This window comes from Rhinolophus sinicus, chromosome 16, assembly GCF_057876585.1.
Source record: "Rhinolophus sinicus isolate RSI-liver-muscle chromosome 16, RSI-T2T, whole genome shotgun sequence".
Taxonomy (NCBI): domain Eukaryota; kingdom Metazoa; phylum Chordata; class Mammalia; order Chiroptera; family Rhinolophidae; genus Rhinolophus; species Rhinolophus sinicus.
The window spans coordinates 35,639,450-35,649,255 of NC_142516.1; the positions used below are offsets into that span (position 1 = coordinate 35,639,450).

Genomic DNA, 9,806 nt, shown 5'->3' on the forward strand with positions numbered 1-9,806 from the left:
CTCTCCAGAGTGGTTTCCTCTTTCTGGAAGCCTCCCTAGGGCTTCAGACCCCTCCCACTAGTGATGTCGTGTTTCCTTTGCACCCACCTACTGTAAATGATCAAAGTGGCAAGAACTGGTTGGTGGGCAGATCCTCCAGGGACACACAGAGAACAATGAATGACAATTTGGAGATTGAAGTGTAAGGGTAGAATTCTACTTTTACAAAGCAAAAACAAAAACAAATCTGCATGTGAAATAATGGTGAACTTTTTTTTTTTTTTTAAAGGTTTTTATTGGGGAAGGGGAACAGGACTTTATTGGGGAACAGTGTGTACTTCAGGCCTTTTTTCCAAGTCAAGTTGTTGTCCTTTCAATCTTAGTTGTGGAGGGTGCCGTTCAGCTTCAAGTAGTTGTCCTTTCAGTCTTAGTTGTGGAGGGTGCAGCTCAGCTCCAGGTCCAGTTGCCGTATTCTAGTTGCCGTTTTCTAATTACAGGGGGCACAGCCCACCATCCCTTGTGGGAGTCAAACCGGCAACCTTGTGGTTGAGAGGACGGATTCCAACCAACTGAGCCATCTGGGAGCTCAGCGGCAGCTCAGCTCAAGGTGCCCTGTTCAATCTTAGTTGCAGGGGGCGGAGCCCACCAGCCCTTGTGGGACTCGAGGAGTTGAACCGGCAACCTTGTGGTTGAGAGCCCACTGGCCCATGTGGGAATCGAACCGTCAGCCTTCGGAGTCAGGAGCATGGAGCTCTAACCGCCTGAGCCACTGGGCCAGCCCAATGGTGAACTTTTAAGTACTGTTACTTGGATGTACTTATTTTCTATAAGTAATTAAATCTTCCTTCTGACTCTCTAAATGTGTAGAGAATGGGAAACTTAAAAGTGCTACTCAATGGATTTTTTTGATATTCTAGTCTCTTTGTGAGTATAAAGCACTTCCTGCCCCAGTTTAGCCTGGTCTCTCTGGGGGTAACTAGACTGTAAATTCAAAGTTTAACTCTCCTTCTCCCTATCCCTCTCCCAAGATGGTGTCTGGTTAGATTATTGCTGAAGGCTCTGGCTGACATGGGACAATAGGCAAGGGTGGCACCCGTGGGACAATGGGCACCATCCAGGTGCTATCATTGTCCACTGGGCTCTGGGTGAGAGGCTTTGTCCCACTGATTATTGAACACAAGCTTAGTCTCCCCTGAAGTCCCTGCTCAAAAGGAAGCTCCATGAGGACAGGAATTTTGGGTTGTTTGGTTTGTTCTTACCTCCCCAGTAGCAGAACTGTGTCAAGCACACCATCAGTGCATGAGAATTATTTCTTAAATAAGTGAGTGTAATGGGGTTCTCCTCTCCTGCTGATCATGAGCTACACTCTTACTGCTGAGGCTCCAGCCTTGGTGGCTTACTAGGCCTGTGCCAGCCTGTGCCAGCCTGTGCCAGCCTGCAGGCCTTTCAGTATCTTCCGTCACCTCCTTTTCCTGGCAGACTCAGACCCAGAACCATATAGAAATCTGAAGAATGTATTTTCTTGGTCCCTTTTATAGTGCAGAGAAGAACTCAGAAATGCAGAATGGTGATGTTGAGTCAGGAAGAGAAAGGAGAGCAGGCCTTGCTTAAAAATTTAGGAAAAGTTTCTCTCTTGCCAAAGATAATAATCTTTCTGTAGGTTCAGAGATTCTATCTTTGTTTGTCAGAAGGATACACTGACTTGGCTCTTTTGGTTCCTCCTGTTGGAAACATAATTCTCCCCAAGGCAAAGGTATGTCTCTGCCAGAAAAGAAGAATGGTCGTGTTCAAGGCAACGCAAGAAAGAAAGACATTATGTTTCCAAGTGAATTAGCCAGTAACTTGTGTATATGTAGGCATAGAATTTTCATGAATACAGAGAGAGTTCTGAGAGAATAAATGGGACATTACTACCCTTCCTTCCTGGGCTGGCTGGGCTGGAGGGAGATGGTATTTGTACCTCACTGTGATGCCCGTCTTCATTGTTTGAATGGCTACAGTGAACATTGTCACTTTCGAAATCAAAATCTTGATACACTAGAAAAGTACTATAAGAGTAAAAATGATAAAATAAGCTGCTTGAGTCCTCTTCAGAGTTTTGTGTCTGTATGTTTATGTGTTTGCTCTGAAGCAGCACTTGGAGGCTTCAGGTTCATGAAGATCACTGGGGAACGGAACACAACCTGGAGGCCGGAGCCAAACCCCAGATAAATCGACGTGATTGTCTGGAAGTGGAGCTTGGGATAATCCTCCTGTACAGGGGGCACTGAGAACCACACTCCAGCATGAACAGCAGCCACGGTGTCCTCCTGTCAAGAAGTCTTCCTGTAGAGGCAAATTTGAGAAATAAAACCCTAAGACCGAGTTCTGTGACCTCATCTGTCTCATTTTCTACCCTCAAAGTGGGAACGCAGACACACCGCAATGATAAGCAACACATTGCCAGGGCTGCCCATATTTAGTGCGAGTCATTAATTTCTTTTACAAACATTTATTAGATACCGATTGGGTGTGGGGGGCACATCCATAGCATGGATTCTGTCCGAATGTCCATTGAAGGCTCAGGGATTACAAAGGGGTGAGAGCGTGTGCTGAGGTGTTTGAAGAAGCTGGGACCAATTTGCAAGAGGCCCCAAGGAGCCTTCTGGGAAGGGTTTCGAGGCACCCAGATTTGGAGCATGGGTTAGAGAATTGGAGGGATTACAACACAATCCTGTCACTCCACGTGCTCTGCAGCTCAACTGGAGGAGTATGCCATGAAAAGTGAGCCAAGAATTAGAAAGCCATTTTATCAGAATCTGGATATGACTTTAATATTGTAAGGCCCCAGCAACAGTGACCCAGCAGCGTCAGTAGTAAAAGGAAATAGGGACAGAGATTTTGAAACTGTAAACACAGGGTTGAGATGGCTTATGACAGCAGGGGCCTACAAGAACAGCCCCTGGAGGAAAGGAGCCACTCAGACATGCGTACTCTTGGCCTCAGCATCATCACCTGTGCATCAGTGGCCTCGGGTACATCCTAGGGACAGGAGGCATCGGCATGGGAACCTACAGCTCCAAGAGCTGGCTCATGGAGCACACGTGAGACACTGCCTGGGAAACTTCCAGGAGTATTTGTTAGGAATTTGAGGTGGGAGTAGAGCTAGAAAAATACTGTTTGTTTCATCGTTAGTCTGATTCAGTCTTGGGCCCCCCTCCAAAAAAGGAAAAAAATTGCATAAATGTCAATGGCCCTTCACCAGCTTAGAGCTCTGAGCACTTAAAGAGACACAACTTTAGGACCTGGGAGGGCAGGAAAGGCAGAGAGTGGTAGCAAGGATTCACCTGAGGAGGTGATGGGAAGTTTGCCCCCAGGTGGGCCCACACAATGCGGGTGTTTGGGTGGAAATTGTTTTGTCTCTGTTACAACCCAGCGTTCCCATAAGATATCAAGGAATCTTCAGATTCCTGATCTATTGGAATTCACCAATTAGCCTGCGGGTCTGTATGGCCCTTGGTGAGGTGGGGAATCGCTGGTTAGTGTGTTGTCTGAGAATGCTTGTAGTAGATTGGGGGAGGGGAGTTATCACTTTGTGAGGGGTATAAATGATAAATGTCTAACTATTACAGTGTTTTGTACACGTGGAACTAATGAAAAAAAAATTTTTTTTAAAAGAATTCTTGTGGTTTCATCTGAGTAGAAGTTCCAGTTACCAACTTGTACCAACAAGAAAAGAATTTGTCACCTGGTATACTTCAAACATGACATTCGAAGTCCCAAATATTTATGAAAGAAATCCAATGTTTTTTCTATTTCTTTTTTCCCCAATGTCTCTGTTTGGTTCTTCGTGTTTTTCTTACTTGTGATGAACCCTTTCCTTCCAGCTCTGTGTCTTCTGTCAGCAAGACCCAGGTCAATTTATGGGGTTTATGTGGCAGCTTCTTTTATGGTGAAAAAAAAAAAGAAAAAGAAAAAAAATGAGGTAAATGTGATTATGCTCAGAAGACCAAAAAATCATTCTACTGCTTCATTTTTGTGAGTTCTACGATCTTATGTTTCAACCCCTCTGAAGGAAAATTCAGAGTAAAAAGGAAACTCCCGAAGATATCAACTTACCTTTTACCTCTGCTTCTGCACATTCAGTGATCCTTATAGCTAGAAACAAAACGAGGCAGCATTTGCCAAGACATATGTTTAAAATACAGATATGTTTCAGTAAAATTTAAGTCTATTTAAAACATATAAACTATAAATTTTCAAGGTATATTTAAAAATGAATAAATCATAAAACATGGTTGTAAAAACTGAAGTCTGTTTTACATGTTTCATTTAACAAATAGAAGTGGGATAATGATGTAATTAAGCCATTTACAAAAAGCTTTTCAGAATTTGCTAAAAATATTAATTTATTATGAAAAGAGAAATAAGGTCTGAGAATAAGACCTAAGATCAGAGTTGTATGACATGTCCTTTCATTCCGTTTCATGTTTCTTGGGGAGTCTTTGTATGACCTCATGTGAGGCCCCTCGTGGACATGAAATGCCACCCAAATGGCCCCATGTGGGCTTTGCTCTGGGTTAGCTTAGCCTTGCTTTGCCGCAGGGGCCAGTTTTGTGCATGTGGCAATGGCCATGAGAAAAGACCTGTGCTTTTCACTCAGCTTGCTTTTCATTCTTGTAAGGGTTTGGGTGTCGCTGGACCATGAATCCTGCCCACAGCACAAGAGGTCCAGCCTTTCGTATCTGGCTTCCTGTCTGGAGAGACCAGTGGGCTTCTCTCGAGCCGTTCACAGATTCTAACTCATTCTCCCGTATACCACACACACACTCTTCTCCTCAAGGATCTATACAACATGGTGAAGGGAAACAAGACACATAGACTTACCCTGGCATAGAAACACAGTACAATTGGCATGGGGTCCCAGCCTAAACATATACAAACAAACAAACAAACAAATCAAAAAACAAGAGAACGGGAGGTATGAATTTTAACTTAGGTTGAAAAACAACCTCTAGGTTCTCCATCTTCAACTTCATCAGATACAGTTCTATGTTGGCCCTTGAGGGCATGTAACATTTTTGCAACATGATAGGAATGTTGTGGATTAATAAGTATAGACCCAGTGACTGCACCCTACCTAGGAAATTTTCTTGAGCAAAATTCTAATAGAAATGAATCTGTTCTAGAAAAGTTCTCTGAGGAAACTTCAATATGGGCATCGATCGACTTGGGAGTGTTTATTAGAGGAAGAAATGGAAAAGAGAAAAAAGAAAGACCAAGCCCAAACAACGCAGGGACTTTTAAACAAAAGAGTGTGAAGAGAGATAAGGGAAGATGAGTTCAGCCATTCCTTGGCCTTGGGCTGAAGGCTCACTGTGATTGGGGAGGAAATAGGGGTGTGGAGCTGGCTAGATGGTGCCCTGCTCTGAGCCTCAGTGACAGATTGTTGCCAAGACAGAGCAACAACTACGTGACTCATGGATTAGGGAAGGAGGTTGAGAAAGTTCCTAAGATAAAGGTGAGGGTTGGTTCAATAGGGAAACTTCCAACTTTTTCCATCAAGAAATCAGATGACTCACTCTGTGTCTCTAGGGTACATGTGCAACACAAAAGACGTGCATGAAAAGCTTTGGTTAAAAGTCCAAAAAGGTGTCAGAACACGGAGAAGGAGGAACAGACACTAATACCGCTGGGATGATTTTATCATTAGTAAAAAGGCAAACTTCCCAGATTTGCTTTGAAACTTAATGGGAGGGAGAACTGAAAAGCGTAGAGTTTTTCCTTCATTGTATAGTATACATGAGTCCTGACATCACACATGTAGAAGGGCATTGATGTTACCTTTATTTAGGGTGCCATTTGTGTCTTGTTTGTATACGTGAAACAAAATGCACCAAGGCTTCATTTGTATTGTCATAAACCCGTTGCCATAATACTAAATCCTGAAATCTTTATCTATATTCTCCTACTTTAAGACTTCCAAGGACATAAAGCTTTACATTTCCCTAAAAATCTGAAGGTCTTGAGAGTAAAACCCAGATTTGCCACCTTTAGTCCTAGTTTTCCGGGGACTGGGAGTAAATGTGTGAGCAAGTCCAGATGACCTTGATGCCCCATGATCTTTCCAAGGTTGGAAAGTCGAAGCCTTTGAGAAACTGCTTAAACAGCTCTTCAAGAACATATCACCTTCCCGGACTCAGGAACACTTTCTCTGTACCTTCTCTGTGTGGCTCACCTGGGATGCATGAGAAGGTCTGCTCACACGTATGTTCAGTTTCCTCCCTACAAGAAGGAAAAAGGAACTGGGCCAAATGCAATTACAAAGAGCAGTGTAAAATTTCTGGCATGGGACCTGGAAAATAGGGATTTTAATCCCACCTCTGTCACCATCTGATTGTACAGCCTTAGGCAAATTACTTCACTTCTCTGAGCTTAAGTTTGCTTATCTTTAGAATGGAGAGGTGGAGCTAATGCTGTAGGATTCCTCCAGCTCTTACATGACAAGATTTTTTTAAGCATAATTTTCATTTTTGGAGACATATGAAAAGAATACACCTTTGTGCTCACCACTTTTCTAAAACACCTTATATCACAATACTTACCTGTATCAAATTCCTCTGTATCAAATTATCTTCTCTGATTTCAACCCCCTTCCTCCATCTTAGAGGGAATGACTATTCTGAATATAGTGTTTATCATTTCTTGTATTTCTTTATGCTTTAATTATATGTTTGTACCCCCTACGCAATACATGTTTCCCCCACTATCCGAAAGTAGTGTTCCTACGAATCCTCTCGTAAAACAAAATGGCATAAAGCAAAGAAGCAACTACTATTAATTCATGTGGAAAAATTTTGAGTGCTCCCAGACCCAAAAAATAAGCTACCAAATTATAACAAATAACACATAAGTCTAAAATAACACTAACATATAATAAAAGCAGGAATGATATGATAAATACACAGCCTGTATAAAGTAGAGATAATGTACTCGTATGTACAAATTAGTTTGACTTATTAAAGACTGATGGATTTCTCTTTAAGTATAAATAACAGAACACCACAATTTGTACACCCATCAATCCACTCAAACAACAGACTTTCCATTTTATTTATTACTGGATGCCTACTAAAAGAGATCACTTTTCTACTAGCAGAACCGATAGTAACTTTGTCAGCTTTCAAGATTCTTTCTTTCTGCATAAAATAGTAAAAACAGTGGATGCAGGCAACTTTAACACACACACAAAGTCATTATTTCATTAATCACAATGTAAACACTTCATTATGAACAGTTTTCCACGAAGTCTTAATACCTCATGAGCTCTCCTAGCCTTTTCTCATACTTTAGGCCAGCTCTTCCTAACGGATGCACACAATACATCAAGTTAAAGCACAGATGCTCACAGACACAGTTCAAAGCTACGGTGGCTTGATGCTGAGATGCTGAGTGTAAGTGGGGAAAGATCTCAGCATTTAGGTTGTTTTCCATTTTTTTGCTATTACAAACATCAATATTTTGGTATGTGTAGCCTTGTGTATAAAGATATATTCTTAGGGCTATATACCTGGGAATGAAATCGCTGGTTTCAAGGTGCGTGCATGTGCAACTTTAGTAAGATACTTTTCCAAGTTGTTCTCTAACATTGTTGTGTCAATTGACATTCCCACCAGTGGGATATTAGGTACAGTACATGCATCTAGAAAGTGAGGCTCTCATATGGCTGTTCCTGATAAGGAAATATAGTGCTTCCTTCATAGGTGGTGAAACATTTTGTCTAATTTTTAGAGTGTCAGTGATGGAAAATGCAAAAGAATGAATATGATGTATTTATTCCATAAATATTCTTGAACTCCTACTACATACCGAGCACCGGGAAGTGTTGGTAATCAAGACAGTCTTGCTGTCATGGAGTTAACTACACATGGGTTTATTAAATATCTCCTTTGTGCAGGGAGTTTATTGCTTATTATGCTCATTTAATCATCCCAATAACCATGTGAGGTAAATATTGCCAACCGCATTTGGCAAATGGGGAAATTGAGGCACAGAACGAGCACTGAACGAAGAGTCAGGAATGGATCTGAACCCAGGCATGACTGCAAATATCCCGTCTATTCCCCGGTTTGGTCTTTCCCCACTGGTTGTCTGAGTGCCTCTTTACAGGCAGAGAAAGCCAGTCTCCTGCTGGACTCACACCAGGGTCCAGTGTGAATTGGAAATGCAAAGCAGTGTGCTGAAATTTCCAATTGAGAAGCCTGGCAATCCCCAAGGAGGAAATTGTTCTTTAAAGCTCTCATATCTGGAAATATTTTGAAACTCTTGGGATAAGTTCTTATGTCTTCTCCCATGCTTTCTTTCTGTATCTTTTGGGAGAACTGACATTTGATTATGAATGTCTGGGTTATGGTTTCTGAGAAACCATAGACACTCCTACCCACAGAGATATGAAGCTATGCAGGTGCTGAATAATATTAAGTTTTAAAGAGCGGGAGTCTTGAGGTGGTCCCCTCCCCCCCACAACATCTTGAAAGTATTTTCTCTGTGTCACCTACATATTCTAATCCTAAAAGAAAGATCTCGATATTTGGAAACTGCGATGTGCCCTTTTCCCTCAGCAAGGTGTACAATTAATTCCTTATGTTCTTGCATAAAATGGTGGAGCAGAAGGTGTCTCCAGAATCCCCAGAGCTTCCAGACACACAATAAGCATGTTTGTCTTTTCATTTTCAGAAGCGAGTGCTGCACACCCCTGCCTGCAGGAGAATGAGTAGCTGCAATTCTTTTCAATTGTTTTCCCAAAGAGAGAAAGTAAATGAAGTCATCAAGCCATCTGGTCCACCTTAAGCAGGCATTTACTATATTCATTTAGCACATCTATGAATAAGTTGGAATAACAAGTAAAGCGCCACAGGAATAAGAATCTTGGGGAAAGTTTGTGTTAAAAGGTTACAAGTTATAAAAGGGGGAAATGGGAAAAGGGAATCTACCATCCTCATCCTTACTCTCTCCTCAGTCTGCCTGTGTTTCTCCATCTGCCCTGCAGTCCTGGCTGTTAGTTCTGACTCCTCATGGTGACAGGTGGTTTTCATACCTCCCCACCATGGGGGAAGTGGGAAAGAGGGAATCAACTTTATGGGGAATTCCTTCTCTAAAATCAGGCCTCTGCTTCTCAAAGGCTGAGTCATACGCTTATAGGCAGCTGGAATTCAAAACACAGGGCTGCCCGGCTTCTGAATTGCTATCCCTCCCTGCCTCTCAACTCCCCATCATGGAGACCTAACTGGTTAATTAAAAACAAAAGTCTTTACCAAATTAGAGCAGGACACACAAAACCAACATATTAACTCCTGGGAACTAGGGCAAATTTTTGCAGCAGAAGCGAGCTAGAGTAAAACCACTCCTTCCCAATGTCCCTCGGATCTCTTCTGAAGGCGTACAGTATTCATGTCTTCCAAAAGCACCTTATTTGTAGGCTATTAGGTAAGAAAAGATCTGCGATTAGCTGGTGCCATAGTGATTCTGCATATGAATGTGTGTGCAGGAGGGGCACCTCAGACCTACACTCTGTGTACCGTCATCTGGCTACACAAATCCCCGACCCCACCCACCACCCACCCCTACCTGGGATTGAGGGGCACCTTAATCATTGTATCTCTTTGGATCTTCCTCAAGGATGCTGATCAGATAGATTTTAAGAATACTAACCCAGCTGTTAATTCAGCTTTTAGGCTTCTTTCCTGAGTGACATAGCCTTTAGCATATGGCATTTAGGTGGGAGCTTTTTACCTTCAATTACTGCATTTATGAAGTTTTATAATTGCCTACATTTATTTTTTAGAGTG

General features: G+C 42.2%; 1 long non-coding RNA gene across 2 annotated transcripts; it reads right to left on the reverse strand.

Annotated features, from left to right (window-relative positions):
- Positions 1-249: 249 nt before the first annotated feature.
- LOC141571137 (uncharacterized) lies at positions 250-9,549 on the reverse strand. 2 transcript variants are annotated; one of them, XR_016019216.1, is made up of 3 exons: positions 4,078-9,549; positions 3,822-3,902; positions 250-2,304 (listed from the first exon to the last, which is right to left on the reverse strand). It is a non-coding gene; the product is annotated as an uncharacterized LOC141571137 (long non-coding RNA). The 2 variants fall into 2 exon arrangements; XR_016019215.1 differs by having other exon boundaries at positions 3,822-9,549.
- Between the last annotated feature and the right edge of the window lie 257 nt (positions 9,550-9,806).